Here is a 24,664-nt window from a genome sequence, read left to right on the forward strand (position 1 = left end):
CAAGAAGATCGAGGCAGTTAGAGATTAGGCTAGGCCTAATTCGGTGACTGAGATTCGGAGTTTTGTGGGCTCAGCGAGTTATTATCATTGTTTCGTGAAGGGGTTCTCATCTATTGCTTCCCATTTGACCCGTTTGACTTAGAAGAATATACCTTTTCGGTGGCCTGATGTGTGTAAGGAGATCTTTCAAAAGCTCAAGGCCTTATTGACTTCAGATTCGATTTTGATCTTACCTGTAGATGGAAAGGACTTTACTATTTATTGTGATACTTCTCAGATTGGATTGGATTGTGTGTTGATGCAAGAGGATAAGATGATTATGTATGCTGCGAGGAAGTTGAAGCTCCATGAGAAGAACTACCCTACTCATGACTTAGAGTTGGCAACGATAGTCTTTGCCTTGAAGATTTGGAGACATTACTTGTATGGAGTTCATGGTGAGGTATTCACGGATCATCGTAGTATTCAGCATGTGTTCAACTAATGGGATCTAAATTCGAGGCAGTGTAGGTAGATGGAGTAGCTCAAGGATTATGACATTACCATTCTTTATCATCTGGGTAAGGCTAATATAGTAGCTGATGTGTTGAACCGAAAGGCAGTGAGTATGGGTAGTTTAGAGCGTTTAATTGTTGAGGAGCATCCCTTGGCTATAGAGGTTCAGTCTTTGGCTAATAGTATTGTGAGACTTGATAATTCAGAACCAGGTAAAGTGTTTTCTTGTGTTGAGGCGAGGTCGTCTCTTTTGGAGCAGATTAAGGCACAACAGTTTGAGAATGTGAAATTGTGCAAGATTCGAGATAAGTTGTTGAGTGGAGAGGCCAAGGAAGCAATTCTTGATGGTGAGGGTGTTTTGGGGATTAAGGGGCGCATTTGTGTTCATCGTTTTGGTGGTTTGATTAAGTTGATCTTAGATAAGGCTCACAGTTCAGATATTCCATCAATCATAGTGCTACAAAAATGTATCATGACTCGAGGCAGCGTTATTGGTGGGGTAGGTTGAAGAGGGGTATAGTGGCGTTCATTACCCAGTGTTTGAATTGCCAGTAAGTTAAGTATGAGCACCAAAGATTAGGTGGTGTGACTCAGAGGATGTCTATTCCCGATTAGAAGTGGGAGAGGATTGCTAAGGAAGGTCTACCGAAGACTTTGGGCAAGTTTAATGCTATTTGGGTAATTATGGATAGGTTGACGAAGTCTGTGCACTTCATTCCAGTTAGACTACCTACAATTTAGAGAAGTTGGCTAAGATATACATTAAAGAGATTGTTTGATTGTATTGAATGCCCATTTCTATCATTTCAGACAGAGGCACTCAGTCCACTTTCCAATTTTGGAGGACTTTCCAGATGGAATTAGGGACTTAGTTGGTTCTTAGTACCGCTTTCCACCAGCAGACAGATGGTCAGTCCGTGTAATGAACCTTCCGGTCGTTATAGAAAATGGAGGATCACCCTACCAAATAGAACTTCCTAAGGGTAGGAGGAGCTAATAGAAACTCAGTTGTATAAGTCTATGAACTCAAAACTTGACTTGTTTGTGAATTTTGTTTAATTGTGTTGAGCCTTTGGGGATCGACGTAGGAAATTAGACCTCCGTTGGGAAATCCGAGACCATGGGTGGATTCGTATGATATTTTTATGTCTATGTGCATGTTTTGTTTGTGTTTGTGAGGCCTAGGATGAAAAGTTGGGTGATAGAGTGGAAAACTGGGCAAAAAGTCGAGCTTACTGCCCAAATGGTACTGCTGCAATGGGGTGGGTACTGCTACGGCGGCACCGCTATAGTGATGAGTCCCTTGCTGCCAGCAGTCAATCTTAGTTCGTGTGTCCGCTATAGCGGGCAATGGCCCTCTATGGCGACGCGATATCGCCATAGCGGAGGTCAGGGTTTCTTTGGTCCACTATAGCAGGCATTTAGTTGCTATAGTGAGACTACTGTAGCGGTGGTTTGACGGCCGTAGTGGTCGACGGGAGACGAATTGTGGGTTTTAAACCCTTAGTTCCGAATTCTTTATTCATATAACTCCAACATAGTTCCCCACAAGCACCTAGGGTGAAATTCCAAGCTAGGGCAAGAATATTCTTGAGAAGTAAGTCTTATCCATCCCTTTAAATCATTTTGTATCATCTTTATGATTATCATCCCTTTTATAGGTCTTCAATGGTGAAATTAGTAATAGTAACCCTAGAACTTAATAAACCTTCTATACTTGATGGGTTATGATTGTTATCACTTATTTATCATCTAATGGCTTGGGTTAACTCCTCTTAATCATGAATTGAACCTTCAGAGCCATGAACTAAGTGAATTGAGACTTAGAGTTTCATAAAAATGGCAGCTTGGCCATGGAAACAGCTTCTAATTTGAGTGTTGATTAAACATTGTTACAGTTGATGGTTAGTGATGACTAAGGCCCTTGTTAGGTTATTTTACACCTACAAATCATTCACCTATTTGAATGGGGCTAAAGGGAATGGTGTCTTATATTGATTTTGTGACTAGAGTATTTGTGACTCATTGAGCATTCTAATTTCTAGACTTTGAGAGTTGCGAGGCTTTACGGAAGGGAAAAACTGTAACAGAGTGATTCGCATTATTCCAGCTCTACATGTCACGACCCAGCCCCGTGGGCCATGACTAGTGCCCGAGCTGGACACTCATGTACGTACCTGTTAGATATAATCAACCTGAATCTAAGAACAATATGGAAACTTGCAAAAGAACTCCTTAGGTTCATAACGTCATCATATATATATATATATATATCCTGATAACCTGTCTCCTGAGGAGTCACACTAATCAAAGCATAATATGATATGCAAGCCGACAAGGCTGCCACTATATGTCAATACTATACGCAAGCCGACGAGGCTGCCACTACAAACGAACATATCCATAGCACATCGTATAGACACAGCTGAACAAAACTTATACACAACCCACACATATGTCTACAGACCTCTAAGAGTATCAATAGTGAAATATGACGGGACAGGGCCCCGCCGTACCCCTGGACAAACATATATATATATATATATATATATATATATATATCAAAAGATCTGTACCAAAAGTCTAGGTTCCGGAACAATGGAGCTCTCCAAGACAGCTGATTAGAAGTCCTAAGGATCACCAAATCGAGTATCTGTACCTGCGGGCATGAAACGCAGGCCCCCCCCCCCCCCCCCCCCCCCCAAAGAAAGGGGGTTAGTACGAGATATGTACTGAGTATATAAAGCATGAATATAATAAAAAGGATCATGACTGAAATAGAGATTACAGGAGACAAGTATGACAATCATAATACCAATACACTTGCCTTATGAAATGTAAATCATGCATATCAATAACATATATCATATCCGACCCATTATGGGACTCGGTGAATAAAGTCATCATATACCATCCTTGGCTCCATAATCACATCATCATATCATCATATCATATATATATATATATATATATATATATATATATATATATATATATATATATATATATATATATATATATATACCGTATCCTGGCCCTCTAGTGAGGGACTCGATGAACAATGCAGTGAAACTGTGCACGAGAACGTACCCCGGCCCGGGACTCGGTGAAAGACATATTGAGGCATGCACGAGCAGAGTAGTGAGTAACCATATGCAAACTAAGTCATATCTGAGACTCAATAGAATAATCAAAATGTACCATCATTTGATAATCAAGACAATAGTCATATCAAGTATCCTTCGAATGTCACTATGGATTATATCAAAATAGACTTCAGGAATCATAGACACGTATCAAGAAATAATAAAATAAGTCCTGGGAATCATGTACATTAGCCATCCTAGTGTCTCTAAGAATAGGAGCTTTTTGAAATCATACATACGTCATCTATTTGTTTCATAAAGATCCTGCCAAAAAGAAGGAAGGGTTAGCTTTACATACCTTTGGCGCTTAATCCGTGACTCGATATGTATATGTTGCCCAAAATATCTCAACCTATATTAAGACGTCAAGACTATGGTTAAGCTACGAAAAGGCATAAAACGTATTTCAACGTTAGTAGCTTATTTCAAGACAATTGGGCAGCACTTCCCCTATATCGCTCAATTTCCTCACATTTACGCCAACTATACAACAACCAACATAGCAACAACCAAAGCACGTCTAAGTTATCGCATTAAGAAATAGTCGAAGCAAGATCCGAGGATACTCCAAAACAGCCCACATAACATAAGAATGCCCGATACACCTCAAATATCTAAAATATGCACCCAACAAGCCACATACGCTTCGCATACGATATTTTATACGTTTCTTTCCTATCAAATAAGTGATTCACATTAGCAACAACACAACAACGGCCTCAACTTCCATATGTAAGAAAATTATCTTAACATTAATAAGTCCTAAAGTAGCCCATTAATTATAACAACACAATACGAGCCTTAACTACACTTAGTCCTCCAATTTCACAAGAACAACAGCACATATACCTACTTATAACTATATTTCCATTCCTTTCCACACAACCAAATCATTCTCGAATACAATACAATTATAACCTTAAGCATCAAATTCTTTCACTTTCATCACACGATCAATGACAACCAAAACGACAACAACATCAAAATTAATTCACCATTTTTAAGTTAGAACAGCCCCCACACACGGCCCAAACAGCAACTTAGCATCATCACACACAATTCTTTACATCCAATTCCACATTTACCAATTTATACAAAGTCCAAACCACTTCTAAAACATGTTAGAGAGAATTAAATCTTACCTTAACAAGCTTGGCTCCTTAACGTTGCTAATCACTTGGATGTTTACAACACCTTATAAATTTAATTTTTCTCCCCTTTAATCCTCAAGCTCGGCTAAGGGCTGCCATGGCCGAACCCTCTCTCTCTCTCTAGCTAATCCTTGCCTCTCTTTCTAATTTAATTTTTGTTGAAGATGAAATGTAATGAATGACTAAACTTATTCATCAAAATGATATTTATAGGAATCCTAATAACCCTACACGTGTCCACCATAGTGAATCATCATTTGATTATATATATATTTTTTTAATTAAAGAATTCGGTGGGCCCCACTTAATATACTAATTAGGATAATTAATCCTTAATCCCCACTTAATAATCTAATCATGGTTAATTAATCCCTAATATCCACTAATATTTCTATATTAATTTGAATTTACAAGCAAGTCGTGCCATATTAAGAATCGGGATTGAAAGTCCTTGTCTCATATCCCAAAATAATCTCGTCCTTAAACTTATGTCGATTAACTTACGAATAATACAACGTACAAAAATACGGGATATAACACTACATTTGAGGTAGGTTACGGTCTACATGAGTTAGAATTTAATTAGCTAATTGTATGGGTTGTGAATTCAATAGGAGAAAGCATGTCTAGTCTTCATGCATAATGTTGTGTGGTTGAACTCCTATATGAAATTGATTGAGTGACTGTGTGGGCTTCATGCCATTATTCATTTTGTTGAACCTACAATTTGATGTTGATGTGGTGAGAAGTTAATAGGATCTTCTCGGTGAGATTGTGACATAAAATGATGATTTGAGCATTGATAATATGAGAGTAAGGAATACTAAGGTATATACATACATGAAAAGGCACAAATGTGACCTAGATTATGAGCTTGTGGTCTGAGGTTCATTCCGGAAATGAGTGGCACTTGATGTGGACCGTGTCCGAGGTTCTTTCCATAGCAGAGGATTTATGGCTCGGGTCCGATGAGTATTTGGAATGAGTGGTACATGGACACCATGGGTCCCCTGCAGGTCATGACTACTGTGCAATGACATCAGCTATCATGTGTGTACAGTGAGTATATGGTTATTGTGGTAGACTTATTCCCGTTTGTTGTTTCCGTTGATTTGATTCTTGATATCTTGGGTGACTTGATTCATGATTATCCCTTGTTGACTTGTTTTGGTTTATTTATATCATGTCTGTTGGCTGGCTTGTTTATTCTATTGATTTTATGATATATCCATGATACTAACCTGAGTCGGCCGATGATATCTACCGGTACATAGTGTTTGTACTGATACTACCTTACTGCATTCTTTTGAGTGTAGATTGTGATACAAAGACTGCTATTCATCCTCATATCTAGCATTGAGGCCATTGCTGACAGATTTAGGGTGAGCTTCTATTTATGCTAGGCCTCTCGAAGATCTTCTTTTATGATGTCTACTTCTACTCCAGACATTTGGTTATTTGTTAGACAGATTTCATTCCTTAGATATGTTTTAGATTAGAGTCCTTGTACGGTGACTTTCGAATTTTAGGGATTTGTAATAGTTAGGACTTTCGCATTTTCTTCATTGTTTTATGGCATGACTTACTTTGATTATCTTGTGCTTGAATGAGTAATAACAAGTTGAATTGGTTAATATAAAAATGAACTTGACTAAATATATGACTTGTGTGTTGGTTTGCCCACTAGGAGTTAGTGTGGGTGCCAGTCATGGCAGGTTGAGTCGTGACGGAGTTGGTATTAGAGCTTTAGTTCGTCGATCTCATCATACAAGGACATGTCTAGTAGAGTCTTACGGATCGGTATGGAGATGAATGTACTTATCTTTGAGAGGCTACCGGACACTAGGAAAATTCCCGTTTCTTTCTTTCTTTCTTTCGTGCTATTTGATTCCAATTGGTATCTGATGATTCAAATTGGTACCTAACTATCCTTCATTCTCTCGCAGATGGTGAGAACACGCGTGGCAGCAGCCAGAGGCAGAGGTGGAGGTAGAGGAGCAGGTAGAGGGGCAGCCCCAGCTGGGGGCGGAGTCCCAGTAGTTGATCCCGTGCCTCCAGTGGTTCCTAATGAGGTCACGAGAGATGATGCCGCACCAGCCCAGCCAACGACAATACCAGTCCCACCAGGAGCTGCAGCTGCTCCTGGTATACTAGATACTATGGCATAGGTGCTAAATTGATTGCATGGGTTAGCACAGGCCGGGGCTATATGTCACGCCCGAATCTGGAGTGGCGTGACCGGCACTCGATGCCAACCCAGGCCCGTGCGAACCACTCTAAATCTGAAACTCTGGGAGTAACCCCCAACTTAAATCAATAAAGCCTACCTGCACACAAACAATACTAACAAGCTGGTGAGGCTGTAATCTGGATATTGTTCTTTACCTCTTTTAAAGGATGTTGTCATATACCCGTAACCTTTGAGTATTGACCGTCTTTTGATAGTCATCTGGCTGACCTTAGCGATCCTTCAATTCCTCTATTCCTTATAATGTCAGAGTTTTTTTCGTTGCATGGTTTAACTTATTTTCCTTTTTGCTAGTTGATTTCTTGTATCAAATCAAAATGCTTATACATATCGGATACAATTCAGATGCCTTGTTTGTGGTCTTTTCACTTCTACCCTTCATGACTAGTAATCCTTCTAGGATAATGAATTAATGCGGACATCGAAATTCATTAGGCCCCTTATGGAGTGTCCGACTATACCATGCTCCTTTAGTCCTAATCTTTCTCCACAACTTTCTTCTTAATATCCTTGAAATTCTCCTTACTCTAGGTTCCCAATTCCGAATTATGTCTATACTATCCATTAAAAGTTAATAGTCTACGCCATCCATTCCCACGACTCGTCCTTTCATTTGCTTAGCTCATTTTGTCCTGTAATTCTTCTTAACTACTTGTTTGCATCACAGTTATGCATCATAGTCCTTCTAGTGTTCTGTCGATTCTTGTTCTTATCATGAGATCCTCACAAAGTACACCCTTTCCTTTCTTCTTTCGTCGAGTCTTCATCTTCCTTTATGATACTACAACTTGTACATATACACATATATATATATATATATATCTACCTTTTTCGGTTTTCTTCATGATCGCATCTTTGTATCTTTCACCATTGTCTTATAATTTAATTTTTTTTCCTTTGGGCAAGCCTACTCACTTATTAACCTTCTCTTTGTTATCGGCGGCCACATAATTCCTTTTAACCATTTCGTTGACACCTACTCCTTCCAGTAGTCCTCATTGTCCTTTTTATTTTCTTTTACTCGTAAAACGCTTGTTTCCATCAGTCATCCTTTAATCTTAGGTTAGGAAACTTTGGAGTGTTTCGTTATGGGTGTGAATCCCTTTTGAAGCTGAAAATCTCTTCTTAGAGAACCTTTTTCCCCTTAAATAGGCGTACCAATCATGGGTTCACATCCATCCTCCTGGTTAAATCTAGGAGTTCAAAATTTCCTCATCACTCTCCTAAGACCCGTTTATTTCTTCTCAAGGATGCACCTTTGTCCATTACTTACAACCTTCTTGGTTCTGGTTATGAAGGGGTATAGGTTGGTTCCGGGGTCCTCACGTTCACCCTTTGTCACGTACACCATTACTCTATCTCCAGTTGATTTATTTAAATTTATCCTATCATCCGCCTTCCTGCTTTCATCCTAAACTTTTCCTCAAATATATATTACCAGACCCTCAATGGGTACACGTTTTCCTTGTCCAAGTTTCTCTACTCTTCATGATATCATAACCTTCTTTTTCCTAATACTCGTGCTTACATATTTGGTCGCGTTACCGCTATCTGACTTTAATTCCCGAGAAAGCCTAACCCTAATTCTCTTTGTGGTGCTTGCTATCTCAACTTTGACATACAACACAATCAGTACTTTTAACATGTCATAAAATCAATCATAAGGGTATACATAATACTCGATGTAGCCACTCGTGACTTATCTTTTTATCGCTTTTCAACACCTTTTTCTTGTGAGATATCCCATTGCCATTTGATTTTGTCCTGAATCTATGGCTTTAACACATCTCCCCTCTCTTAACCAACTAGTCAAACTTATACCTCGCGATCGTTTCAAAATTCTAATTGTAAAGCTCATATGCTCCTAATTTCCCTCGACTATTTTGGTTTCTCATATTCTTTTTCGTATGTCTAAATATGTAGGTCTTCCTAGCATATCTTTCTATGTCCTAATTGTAACTCCTGGCGATATGACTTTACTTAAAAATCTTTACTCATACTTGTACCCTGCCTCTTTGTCTAAAATAATCAACATCACATCCTTTACTTTCCTGTAGAAACCGAATCGATCCTTGCGATATTTATCTTCACTTGTACACCTACTCTCTTCTCTCTTTACACATAAACCGACATCGTACCTAATTTCTCTATCATCAAATAACCTTCACAACACCTGTCTAAAAAAATTGAGTTGAATCCTTCTTATAAGGATCAGCTAGAAATACACCACATATTCCTAAGGTTGATACAATCTCTACTTCCTTCGTCGGCCAAACAACATCACATTTAGAAGTTATATAAACAATCCAGAAGATAATCATAATTGCAATCCAACTTACCCGACCATTTCTTATTCTTGAGTTCAAGGTCATCATTAATACCCAAAGTAACTTAGCCATAATGATTCTTAGAATAGTATCAACTATCAAATACTCATAATTCCCTTGAAGTCTAATGACTGGTGACTTCTAAATCCCAATGTAAACTCACTTCATATAGGAACGTTCGATAAAGCGAGTCTGTGTGCCTGTCATCAGCCCGTCTTGATCTTATTTATATGTATAAACTTCTAGAGTAAAACTTTCCCATATCAATATATTTTCGTTATCTCTTACTCGCCAATTTATAAATCGTAGTACTGTATTTGAATTCTTAGTGCCAACTTTCCCTATATCTTCAGTAAATCTCAGTCCTCCGAAATCTCGAATGCAACTCATTCCAGTTCCTTTAATCACTAATCATTTTTCCCCTCCAGGGTTCTTCCATTAAATTAAAATCATTCTAAAAATTCTCTTTGAAAGCGTCTCATAATGGTTCATTCAATCATGACTTACCAAACATCCAATTGTCGCATTTTCCTTTCATTCTTTCTCTATAGCCTAGACATTCAAACAATCCAATTTGTGAAAATTTCGGCAGAGTTTCCTCTATACTTCGCACTGCCTCATTCCTGCACACAGCCCAGGAAACTCATCCAATTCCTCACGGGGCAATCACAATACCCATAACATCTAGTTCAGATTCTTATATCAAATTCTATCAATATCAATAAGGCAGGAAACATACCTTTCGAAGTAACGACTTCAATTCTCAGCAATTACCTTATAGCAGCATAATCAATTGCTCATCCATAATAAAAACATTTAGGGTTAGAATCAGGGTCATCACATCCTATAATTTAGCTCTACAACACGATCTTAGATGAGAAAGAAAGGTCAATCATTCCTAAATGCCCTGCAACCTCTTATTTATAAGTGTGGCGCGCTTCACACCCATAAACAAGACTCTACTAGACACGGTCTATAGATAACCCTAGGACAGAACTGCTCTGATACCAAGTTTGTCACGCCCGAATCTGGAGTGGCATGACCGGCACTCGATGCCAACCCAGGCCCGAGCGAACCACTCTAAATCTGAAACTTTGGGAGTAACCCCAAACTTAAACCAATAAAGCCTACCAGCACACAAATAATACCAACAAGCCGGCGAGGCTGTAATCTGAGTATATCTATATATATATATATACTGACCATCTTTTCTGAACTGGGCACACATACCTAAAATATAATTACACAACTAAGCAAGCCGACGAGGCTGCTATGTAAGCTGAACAGCTAGATTGAGAGCCAACAAGGCTACATAATACCCCAAATATATACAACTGTCTACAGACCTCTAGGGAACACGAGCTGTAGAAGGACAGGACATGGCCTCGTCATACCCATATATACATGTCAAATTAGCATACCACAAAGGGACTGCAGCTCCGGACCAAGTGGAGCGCACTGACTGCGGCTGAGTGGAAAGCCTACTGAGCCGGATCGTCTGTCTGATTACCTGAACCCGCGTGCATGAACGCAACGCCCCCAAGCAAAAGGGACGTCAGTACGAAACAATGTACCGAGTATGTAAGGCAAGATACTCTAGATATCTCAGGAAAGCATCTGGAGGTACTCTACCTGGGTTGCCTCTCATCTGAGGCAAGATAGCATAGCTCTATAGATATAACTCCGTGAATCGAAGGTCAGGCATAGATAACTCTATGACTTGTAAGCTAGGTATAATTAACTCCATGACCCGTAGGTCAGGTATAGGCAACTCTATGACCCGTAGGTCAGGTGTAATCTACTCCATGACCCGTAGGTTAGGTAATAACTCCATGGCTCATAGGCCAGGCAACAACTCCATGGCTCATAGGCCAGGCAACAATTCCATGGCTCATAGGCTAGGCATATACAAACATATAATGATAACTTAAAGGCAACATAATAGCCTGTAAACAACATGTACACTAGTTATTCCTTTTGTCGTTCTATCATCTTATATAACCCAACTAAAAGCTACAACTCTATCGGAGTGACGTAAGATCGGTAACCTCCGATTTATATTATGGAATAATCATCATCGCTATATCTCACCTCAAAGGAACAATTCATAAGGTGAGATCAACAACAATGATCAATTCAAGAAAATTACGAAATAAACTTAATAATCTCATAATAGCATTAAAATCATAAGCTTTGGAATTTCTAGAAATGGAATCATCATCATCATCATTATCATCATGGAACATACTTATCTTTAGAATAATAAGAAACTCTAAGAATCATGGACTTCTAACTTTTTGGAATAAGAATGTTATGGAAAACATATATAGGTTCATAAGGAAGGAATCATGCCTTTAGAAAGAAAGGGTTTATCCTTACATACCTTTTCGGTCGCCTACTACTTAACTCTTATCCTTCCAAGGTTGTAAATCTACATTTAAGAAAATTTATACTATCGTTAGGCTTATCGTCATATGCTTATCTTAAGTCTTCAAATTAATTCCTTTTAAAATCTGCCAAAATTCGGGCAGCATCTCCCCTGTTTATATTACATCCCAAAGACCACTAAGGGTCAACAAATAGCCCAACAACAACAATAAATAGTAGCAACAATATAATCCAATATAACCCTCTTTGATTACTTTAAGAATCATATCGAGCGGCAAGCTCTTTTAACGAATAACAAATGTCATTCAAACCCAACTCTCCTTTCATAATTCAGTCCACACCCTTCATAACAATATGCATATATTTACCATATCATATTTTAGTTCAAAATATCCTTAAATGTATTCCAAAGCAATCCATACTCCTACGCCTCATCCTTTACTTTCTATTTGTAGATTTCATATATTTTCTTCTCCATTTTTTCAACTAATGCATGAATAATCCCAATAACTGTAGTGACAATATATTCAGGTTATAATCCACCATTTACAACCATTAGAAGTCATATTTAAACATTCAAAATAGCCCCTACAAAACAGTGGCTTAACTTAACTTATTTTGATGTAGTCTTACGGTATTTGGCGTCAAACAACTTTACCAACATTAAATTAAGATAACACAGGACCAAAGGGATGTTATACATACCTTAAGCAGTGCATACAACCCAAGAACCACGGCTAAATCAGTTTAACTTTACCCTCAATCATGATACAATACCATAGGCTTGCTACTCTTGTAGTTTCCAACCTTCTTGATGGAAGATTTGGTTGTTTCCACTTGATTGGGCTGAAATTTCGTGGTTGGAAGTTGGGAAAATATTATAGAGGGTTGGGGAATGTTTTAGAGGTGTTGGTGAAAAAATTAAGGGTAAAACCCCTTTTCTAGAGCTCTAGAGTCGGTTAGGATCGACCTAGAGTCTTCGGTTACTGTAGCGTGCACTGTAGCGCGGGTTTCTACTCTGTCAGCCTAAATTGTAATGTTCATAATTCTCTATTCCGATACTGTATCATTTAGCGGTTTGTTGAGTTGAAAAATAGACTCAACGAACTTCATTTTAGGCCTTTGAAACACCTTAAAAATCCTAATATACCTAGAGATATACCCTTCCAAAGTTGACCCAAAATTCTGTCAACTTTTTCCCAAATTTTTGACAAACTTATTTTCTTCGATTTATGGTCCCGGAATCTTCCAAAACCCTCCACATGATATTTATCATTAATCATACTTGATAATGGTCATGTCCTTTAGTTTCAAGGTTGTCCTTCCCGGTTACGACTTACGAGATTGTAATTCATTCTTTACTTCATTTCTACGTGCTTCCCATGGCTTGTACCTTCCGAAACTTCATGGGACATCTCTGATACTCCATTAATACGATGAAATACATGGCGTGCTCATGCTCTGAATGTGCGAACTGTAACACTATACCAGTCGTTCCAGCAGGTCGGGGTGGAGGAGAAGCAGCCCCAGGTCTGGATAGAGTTCAGGCTCCGGGGGTTCAGCATGGTTCAGCAGTGGCACCTCGCTTGGATGAAGTTCCGGGTTTTGAGGCCTTTTCGAGGCCAGTTGCAAGACCGGTGATGACTGGCAAGGAGCATGATTTCTTTTGGAGGTTCACTAAAATGAAGTCTCCGCTTTTCTATGGTACTGAGTCGGAGGTTGCATACGAGTTCATCATAGACTATCACGAGAGGCTCTATAAGATGAGGGTTGTGGATAGGTACGGTGTAGAGTTTATGACCTTCCAGTTCTTGGGTGATGCCAAGCTATGGTGGAGGGAATATGGGAGAGCAGTCCAACTGGGTCTCCTCCGTTGACTTTGGTTCAGTTCTATTTAGTGTTCTTGGATAAGTACGTTTCGAGTACTCTTAGGGACCGAGGAAAGGATGAGTTTGTTAATATTGATCAGGAAAACTCGTCTGTTGCTGTGTACGAGTCCCATTTCCATTCCTTATCCCGATATGCTCTTCAGTTACGGCGATTCGTGAAGGGATTGAACATTGGACTTCGGCTATCAGCTCTTCAGCTTGTTGCCACTGGAGCTTCATTCCAGGAGGTAGTGGAGCATGTTCATGGTTGTAAGGGATTAAACAGGAATGTCATACAAAGCAGGTAGAGAAGAAGGCCCGACGGGGTGGGAATTTTAGTAACTCCTTCTCGAAGGGTCAGAGTTCACAGGTATATTCAGGGCGTCTGGTTCAGTCCGTGATGCAGGTGTCCACTGGGGGCCCATCAGGGGCAAATTATTAGGCTTCCGGTCAGCATGGAGGTTATACTTCTTTATCAGCTTCTGTTTAGTGACCAATGCTGGACCGTGAATGTTACGAGTGTGGTGAGATAAGGAATATTAAGAGGTATTTCCCCAGACTCAGACATGGGGGATAGGGGACTCAGTATTAGGCTTCCCGAGATTCATTTGCACCAGATAGAGGAGGTAAGGATCGCGCAAAGGCAGGGCAGGGCGGCCACACCACGAGTAGGGGAGGTGCCCAGCCTAACCAAGACAGTCCTCAGGCAGGCAGAGGGGGATAGCAGCCCGGCAGGGGCGGGGCTCAGACTGGACAGGGTAATCGCGGTGGTTCATCGGCTACAAGAAGGCATAGTCATTTGTATGCTTTTCTAGGTAGATGCTGTCATCACATGTACTATCTTAGTCTATAACCGAGTGGCTTTTATTTTAATTGATCCGGATTTTACTTTTTCTTATGTGTTTTCATATTTTGCTTTGGGCTTGGATATGATGTGTGATACTTTTGATGTCCCTATTATGTATCTACTCCGGTTGGGGATTCGATGATGGTAAATAGAGTCTACCCTTCTTGCGCGATTACTTTTATCGGATATAGTACTTAAGCAGATTTTATGATCCTAAATATGGTAGATTTTGATGTCATTTTGGGCATGAACTCGTCCTATCTCTATTCCACCTTATAGGATGGCGCCAACAGAATTCAGGGAATTGAAAGAGCAGTTGCAAGATCTTTTGAGGAAGGGTTTTATTCGTCCGAGTGTGCAGCATCCCCTTTGGGAGAATACCACTTACGAAACGAAAGCTAATTTCACACTTACAACGTTTAGAAGAAATTTATGCCAAAATATATTCACAAAAAAAAAAAATTAATAGCGGAAATAGGCCCATGCGAAAGGGGGGTTGAAAGTGCGGCATTTTTTTCCATTATACACTCCGAAAAATTTCTTAGATGAAATACAATATCAGAGTATCAATTTAAAATGGTAACGCCCTCCTCAAATAGTCAAGACATTTAAGAAACTTTATTTTGAAATTATATTTTCCAAGCAACACCACTGCAGATTCATAATAGACGAAACTCAAACTTGTGATTATCACAGAAAACGAGTATCTTCCTTTGTCACGACCCAAACCGATGGGCCATGGCCAGTGTTCGAGCTGGACACTCGTATACGAACCTGCTAGATATAATCAAACTGAACTAAGGACAATATGGAAATTGTAAAAGTATATTGTAGGCTGATAATGTCATATATCAGAATGAATCTGTCTCCTGGGGAGTCATAGTTAACCAAAACATAACAAAATGTGCAAGCCGACAAGGCTGCCACTATATACCGGAATTGTCACGACCCAGCTAAGGGTCGCGACGGGTACCCGGAGCTAGCCACCGAGCACCGCTTGGTCTACTACTCATCTTACTCATTTAATGCCCTTTTTATCAGCTTGTATATGAAATTATAGGAAAACATATTTTATATAGAAACATAGATGCTTTATATACATTTGCCTCTTGGTCATCAAAATAATATATGTACATATGATAACATCTTGTGAGACCATCTAACCCACACTGCGTATCTACGAGCCTCTATTGACATACTGTATACCTAGACGGAACAAGACTCCGTCGTGCCCAAAATATGCATATATATATATATATATATATATATATATATATATATATATATATATATATATATATATATATATATATACCAAAAGAATAATCATAAGCACCTCCGTACAATGGAGTGCTTCCAATCAACTGACAGCTCCTAAGAATCTGGATCAAGCTCGTCTCCCTATCTACCTGTGGGCATGAACACAACGTCCAACGAAAACGGACGTCAGTACGAATATTGTACTGAGTATGAGAGGCATAAACAATGAAGAAAGACAACAATAATATAATGAAAACATCAATATGAAACATCTGGATCCGAATGGCCATCATAAAGGAAGTAATGCATGCTGTCTTACTCATACTCATTATCATGTCTCCCTATCTACCTGTGGGCATGAACACAACGTCCAACGAAAACGGACGTCAGTACGAATATTGTACTGAGTATGAGAGGCATAAAAAATGAAGAAAGACAACAATAATATAATGAAAACATCAATATGAAACATCTGGATCCGAATGGCCATCATAAAGGAAGTAATGCATGCTGTCTTACTCATACTCATTATCATGTCATGTATGCATAATATGTAAGCTGACCGTCCATATCGGAACGGTGTGATAATCAATAACATTATCCCGCGTCCAGGAGTCTCGCGTCCGGGGTACCATCTCATGCCGCCCACTAGTGGTGTCTGCCCATGCCAACTGGCCATGGTGTATCCGTATAGCTGCCCGCCTTGGCGGTGACTGCCCGGCCAACAAGGCCCGGTGTGATGCAATCATGACATGCTCATCATAAAATACTTATCATAATATGCTTATCAAAATATACTTGTCATCATACATGCATAAAGACTCTAGAACAACTGCATTCTATCGAAGTGACGTAAGGTCGTGAACCCTCGATTCCATTATGGACATATATGAGCATTCTGCCTCACCTTGAAGGAAATAAAACATAAGGTGAGTGTAAGCAATAAATAACATCATTATCAATATGGCATCATCATATCATATCTCTTTATCTTATATGGGAACTTATGGATATAGGCTTTTAGCTTTCCAGAATATAGGAACTCATGAAGAGGAAAGGAATTCATGCTATAGGATTCATGCCATTAGAATGAAAGGACTAGACTCACATACCTTTGTCGTTTAGCTAAGCTATCGTCCACTTGTTCTCCTTCAATATCACGTCGTTACCTTCACGAGAGAATTCGGACTAACGTTAGTTAATTGGCTACAAGAACGCATCGTGATTTCTAGGGAAAATTGGGCAGCATTTCCTTTATTTCTACTACTTTTCCCATATTCTATATCAACTCCCAACATTCACAACAACATCCACGATATAGAGACCAACAATCATCGTTTATATACATTGAGTAAAATCCACCAGTTATCTCCAATTCTTCCACATTTAATGGTTATAGCTCGTTATCGCGTTTCCTCTTATTTAGTACTCATTTCGTGGTCTAAACATCGTTTACAACGTATTCATAACCATAACGCATCAACATTCATGATTCCATTCCACTATCATTCAATTGTGACACTATTCACTCAGTAATGACCCATTTTCTATATTCTTCTACATTTCAAGTATCTAAGCATCCCAATGCCTTGAACAACATGGTATAGTCATGAAACATACCTTAGATATTGGTGGAACAAGTCTAGAGTGGAATCCTTCCTTTTGCACCAAAACCCTTCTTTACCTCTTTTGGGATTTCTTAGTTTGGATGAACTTTACTTGAGTCTCACACACTTTGTTTCATGAATTTAATGTTGTTGATCCTTGATTTCCTTGGTATTCTTGTGGTTGAAGTGTTTGAAGACTTTTCTAGAGAGTTCTTGAGTTGGAGAGTGGAAAATGAAATAAGATGGAATGGAAAAATGATCCCTTAAGTGATTTAAAAAGCTGGCCGACCCACATTATACGGACCAACATACGGTCTGTACTATTTATACGGACCGTATGTATGGGCGTACATTTGGTCCAATGGCTAGTGGCCTTCTTGGCCAATTATACGGTCCAATCTACGGCTGGTATAAATTATACGGTCTGTAGATTGGGCCGTATAATGCCCAGTGATTCTGTTTTCGTTCTCGTTGTCTTGTTTGATCTCCGATCCTTATGGAACCTTCTTGGCACTTGTTTCACATCTCAACATCAACCTAAAGGGCGTTATTACACTTCTATAAGACATCATTATGCCATCACAAAATCGTTGCTCGTTATTCTTACCCGATACACCACATATGGTTTGCTTTTCTTAGCAACTATCTCTCCTTATCTCCCATGCTTTTAAATTCTTGTTTAGGATCGTCAAATACTACTTCTTACTGATCAAAACACCGTATACGTCATGACCTTCGTTGTCCTATTCACAGTACATGTAAGGGGAATTTTTCGAGGTGTAACAGGAATATCCAAAGCGAACTGCGTCGATATAGCTGTCCAAGCATATACACAACCCACACATGTCTACAGACCTCTAAGAGTATAATAGTGACATATGACGGGTCAGGGCCCCGCCGTACTCCTGAATATGCATAAGTCTATGTCAAAAGGATCTGTACCAAAATGACTCAAGCTCCGGAACAATGGAGCTCTCCAAGCAGCTGAGCAGAAGTCCTATGCTGGAGGATCACCAAACTGAGTGTCTGTACCTCCGGGCATGAAACGCATCCCCCGAAGAAAGGGGGTTAGTACGGAAAATGTACTGAATATGTAAAGCATGAAGCACAGTAGTGAAGATCATGAATGAGTGAAAAGATGACATGAGATAAGTATGATAATCAAGGGATACCAATGTATTTGTACCTTATGTGGTGAGTCATGCATATATATACTCTGTATACCGTGCTCGGCCCATTATGGGACTCGGTTATATAAATATATACCATACCCGGCCCATTATGGGACTCGATTATATAAATATATACCATACCCGGCCCTTTAGTAACGAACTCGGTTATATAAATATATACCGTACCTGACCCTTTAGTTAGGGACTCGGTTATGTAAATATATAGGAAAGCCAAGCCTTTCGTTAGTAACTCATGATCCTGTATGTAGACTCTTTTGTGAATGCACAATCATGTTATCTCATAATATCTTTTGGAAGGATTATTGTCGATGTGAGAACACTTAGTATTAGGGGCAATCATGTACAAAATGAATCATCATTTGGGATTCGTGAGAATAGATAGGATGAACTAACACGTAGGGGACCAAAGACAAGTATCAAGTCAAGTACTACTGAGAACTAGAGTTCATTGGAGTCACATGTGTTCGTCGTTTATTCACTTTATTTAATTCATGCCAAAGAAGGAAGAAATGATAGCTTTACATACCTTGAATCTTATCTATTTGCCCAACTTCTACTTTTCGAACTCGCAAATCTACAATCAAGGGAATTCATAATGTTGTTAGGATCGTTATCAAGTGCTTATCTTAAGCCTTTAAATTAACTCTTCCTAGAATCCGCCGAAATTTTGGCAGCATCTCCCCTGTTTATATGCCTAGCCCGCAATTACAATTTAGCAACCAACAGCAACAACATCAATACCAACATTAACAACATCACTTTCAATCGCAATTTCATATGTTTCTTTCACCAATTCACTTGGTAAACATATATATACAAATAATAACAGAGACCATATCACAATCATGTTGTATTCCATAATTTTCGGCCATCACAAATCATATTTATCAACTCAAAATATCCCAACAAACAGTAGCCATATCTTAGGCTATTTCAATGCTATCTTGTAGTATTTAGCTATAAACAATCTCACTCACATGGAATTAAGCTTAAGCACAACCAAGGGGATGTTAAACTTACCTTAAATAGTAAATACCATTCGAAATCCACCGCTGATTCAACTTTCAATCACCCTTAAATGCAACACAATGCTATAGAGGTGTTCTTCTTTACCAAGGTTAACTTTTGAGGTTGAATTTGGATATAATCACTTGAATTTGGTCTTAGATCTTCATGAATTTGGTAGAAAGAGTTTTGGGGAAGTGTAGAGAGAATCTAGGGAGAAAGGTGGTAGAAAATGAGTGAAAAAATCAGGTTTTCGTTTTTAAGTTTTCTGATTTTACTGTTCACACTGAGTACTGTAGCAGTACTGTAGCACGCTGGTTACTATAGCACGTCGGTCTGCTCTGTTAGCCCAATTTGTAACGTCTATAATTCTCTAGTCTGATGTCCTATCGATGAGCGGTTTGTTGCGTTGGAAGCTAGACTCAACGAACTTCATTTTAGGCTTTTGAAACACTTTAAAACACTTCATATGCTAAGAGATATTCTTCCCTCAAATTGGACCAAAATTTTTACATGAAACTTTACCCATATTTTCTCCAAAGTAGTACTACTCCATTTCTTCCACTCATTTCCTTATAAAACCTTCCGATATACCTTATGTACATCCTTCACTCATTAAATATACTTAATAATGCTTGTTCCTTATATTCCAAAGTGGTTTTACTTAACCATAACTCAACTTACTTATGTTTCAAATTTGATAAGTGCTTCTTCGAAGATACGGGGTGTAACAACACAATTACAAGGCAAAATGTAAACCCAGTACATGGTATGACTTGGGTTAAAAGAACACCTAAAACAGCAAAACAAGTTACCTAGTTCAAGCTACAAGCTTAGTGTCTTGTGGTCCAACGAGCCTACAAAATTTCATACATAAGTGTGACATATGGATCATGTACAAGTCCCAAAGCTATACAAAACCTAAATGCATATGCAAAGGTGATCTTCACTAAAGCTCCCAAAAAGTCTACTCCAAATGGCCATCTTCAAATCTCCTCCTGCACATTACCTACGATAGAAAACAACTATCGCTAAGCATAAAGCTTAGTGGCGTATAAACCTTGGGCTTAGAGCCATTAGATTCTCCAATTCCCTAATCCGTCGTAGGTAGCTCAATATGATAATAATAAATCAAGTAAACAAGTGTATCAAATATCAAAACCTTGAAGAGTTTCCAAGTGTCGAAATCAATACTCGAAGGCTCAAATGTCAAGGAAGCTTATAAATCAATCCAGAGAGTTTGTCAAATAACCAATTTTGACCAATAAGTGTGTCATGCCATCACACCAAGCACAATCAATATCAAGATGGACCCAAACCCCAAATCAAGAAGGGTCATCACCCGATAATCAAGAGAATCAAGAGTCATGTTGAAAGTGGCTTTCCACTCGTACTCAAAAATGGACAAAAATTCATCATCAAGACGAAATGTAAATCCAAAGTCAATATGGGCAAGATCCGAATCAAGAGGCAAGCCGATATAGGTGAAAAGGTCACCGGAACAAGAAGGACAAAGTCCCAACAAGAATGCAAAATGATCAAGCAATTCATACAAGTGGGAGATTTAGCGAATATTTTGCAATACTTGAGATAATAACCATACAATGATATAAGATGAAGAGGAAGGAAACAACTCATCAAGATACTTCAAAATTCCAGCAAGTAAAAATATTTTAAATTCAATTTTATACAAAAACCTTGGTGTTTTACCACACAACAAGTTCTATCACAACTCGAGGAGTTCAAATCATCTACGCCATAGACCAACCAAAGTCCACTTCGTCAAAAAATTCCTCTTAGCTTGCACAAGAGCATATATACCTTAAATACACAATCAAATATCTACTTAATTTCAATGGTTTTAGCACGTCGAAACTAAACATGAAATCAGTGAAAATCACCCTAAACTATCAAAAACAGTAATTCTGGACAGTACTGCTATCTTGTATTGTGGCTCAGTTTCAAAGGGGTAAATGGCAAAAGTATACTTTATGACCTAAATGAAAGTTGTAGATATATGTCTTAGGTTTCAAAGAAGTTTAAATCACTCCTATAGCAATTTTTCTCAAAAAGATATGCTCAAAATACTAACAGTAGTACATGTAGGGTTTGCAAAACAGAAATCTGGGCAGCACCTGCCCTGTACTTCATAACCCCTTTTCTAGTAAATAAAAAGCAAACTGGGTTTTGGAGCCCAAACTAAAGTTGTAAGGCTATGAAATATCCTTCTAGAACATCTTGTATCACTTAAAACTAAATTTTATACAAGGAATTATGCTGAAAACACTAACAGTTGTCCAGTTCAAAAACGGGTCCTGACCTTACCTCAATCGTGTGGAGTTGTTTGTGGCTCAACCAAAACAAGTTTTGATGATTAATTTAGAGGATGAATATTATGAGCGGAGGGAAGATTTGGGGTTTTATTTTGGTGGAGAAAACGAAATATGAAGATGAGGTGGAGAGGATCTTAGCCAACAAGATATATATGCTACTTTTGGGTAACTACATTTTTTTTTGGATAACTACAAAAAGGGGCTGCCTTAAATACATAAATATCTAATGCATTTAATAATTTACTAATATAATAATAGGAGTATCTTACATAACTAAACCATAACACTTCAAACAAGTTCCAAATATCGTCAAGCTCACGTTCAGGAAGTGCGAAGTAAAATATACCCTTACTATCAATATATGATCAATCGAAAATTCAAGAGTTAGTTAAAAAAAATAGGGGTGTTACAACTCCCCCCCCCCCCCCCCCCCCCTTAAGAAATTTCGTCCCGAAATTTACCTTATACTAGCCTAAAAACAAATGTGGATATTGAATTCGTATATCCTCCTCTCGCTCCCAGGTAGCTTCTTTGCTAGAATGATTCCACCAAAGGACTTTTACTAATGGAATTTTCTTGTTTCTAAGCTCTTTTATCTCACAAACCAAGAGTGAATAGGTTCCTCTGCATATGTCAAGTCAGGACTGACCTCAATAGATTCAACAGGAAGAATATGAGATGGATCTGAGCGATATCTTCTAAGCATAGAAACATGGAAGACATTGTGGGTCTTATCTAACTCCGGTGGAAGAGCTAGTTTATATGCAACTAGATCAACTCTCCCAAGTACTTCATATGGTCCAATAAATCGAGGATTAAGTTTTCCTTTTTGGCCAAATCTCATAACCTTTTCCATGGAGAAACATTTTAAAATTCCTTATCTCCCACTTGATGTTCAATTTCACGCCTCTTAAGATCAGCATAAGACTTTTGTCTATCCGAGGCAAATTTTAGACGATCTTTGATGATTTTTAACTTATCTTCAGTTTGTTGCACAATCTCAAGACCAACCAATTTTCTTTCACCAACTTCACCCCAACAAAGAGGAGTTCTACACTTTCTCCCATGTAATGCTTCATAGGGAAGCATGCCAATACTTGATTGGTAGCTATTATTGTAAGCGAATTCTATCAAGGCTAGGTGTCTGTCCCAACTACCCTCAAATTCAATAATGCAAGCTCGAAGCATATCTTTCAAGATTTTAATTAACCTCTCGGACCGGCTGTCTGTCTGAGGAAGGAAAGAAGTACTAAAGTTCAACCTAGTGCCTAAAGCTTCTTGCAAGCTAGTCTAGAATCAAGATGTAAACCTTGGGTCTCGGTCAGATACAATAGAAACAGGAACTCCATGTAGCCTCTCACAATCTCATTAACGTACAATTCTGCTAAACGTTCAAGTAGGTAGTCCATTCTGATGGACAAGAAATGAGCGCTCTTGGTTAGCCTATCAACAATAACCCAAATGGAATCATGATTTCTTTGACTGTGTGGAAGCCCAGAAACAAAGTCCATAGTTATTCTTTCCCATTTCCACTCAAGTATTGATAAAGGTCATAACAAACCAGTTGGGACTTGATGCTCTGCCTTTATTTGTTGACAAACTAAGCATTTAGAAATAAAGTCCGCAATGTTCTTCTTCATACCATTCCACCAGTTGTGTTCTTTGATGGTTTGGTACATTTTAGTACCTCCAGGATGCATTGCATATGGTGAAGTATATGTTCCATTCAAAATTTCTTTCCTCAAGTTGTCATCTTTAGGAACACATAACCTATTTCGATAAAATAGAACACCATCCTCACTTAATTTAAAATCAAGCTTTCCTCCAGTTTGAAATTCTTTGATCAGTTTCATAAGCTTCTCATCTAACTTCTGTGCTTCTTTAACCTGTTCAAGTAGAACTGGCTTGACATGCAAACCCGTAACAATAGAGCCATTATAATTAAATGCAAGACAAGCATTTATGGCTCTTAATTCACGAAACAAAGGCAAAGGGCTTAGAGATAAACTAGCAAAGGCTTTGCGACTTAGAGCATCTGCCACCATATTGGCTTTATCCGGATGATAATCAATTGTGTAGTCATAATCTTTAATGATTTCAAGCCATCTACGTTATCTCAAATTCAACTCTTTCTGTGTACCCAAGTACTTCAAACTCTTGTGATCAGTAAATATGTGACACTTTTCGCCATATAAGTAATGCCTCCAAATTTTCAAAGCAAACACTGTGGCAGCGGGTTTAAGGTCATGAGTAGGATAATTCAACTCATGTGGTTTCAATTTTCGGGAGGCATACACAACCACTTTCCCTTCCTGCATCAGGATACAACCCAAACTATGATGAGAAGCATCACTATATATCACATACTCTTTCCCTTCAGTTGGTAGAGTAAGTATAGGAGCCTGTGTCAATAAGGATTTGAGATTTTCAAAGCTCTCTTGGAATTTGTCATCCCATACGAACTTGACATCCTTCCTCAAGAGTTTAGTCAAAGGAGATGCTACAATGGAGAAGCCTTTAACAAACCTTCTATAATATCCCGCTAAGCCCAACAAACTTCTTACTTCAGTTGGCCTTTTAGGCGGTTTCCTTTCAACAATAGCTTGAATCTCACTAGGATCCACCTTTACACTTTCAGCTTACACAACATGTCCCAGAAAAGCCACTTTACCAAGCCAAAATTCACATTTGGAAAGCTTAGCATAGAGATTTTTCTCTTCCAAAATTTGCAAAACAATCCGGAGATGCTTTTCATGTTCTTCATTATTCTTGGAATATATTTAGATATCATCTATA

The sequence above is a fragment of the Lycium barbarum genome, chromosome 2 (genome assembly GCF_019175385.1).
Source record: "Lycium barbarum isolate Lr01 chromosome 2, ASM1917538v2, whole genome shotgun sequence".
Classification (NCBI taxonomy): domain Eukaryota; kingdom Viridiplantae; phylum Streptophyta; class Magnoliopsida; order Solanales; family Solanaceae; genus Lycium; species Lycium barbarum.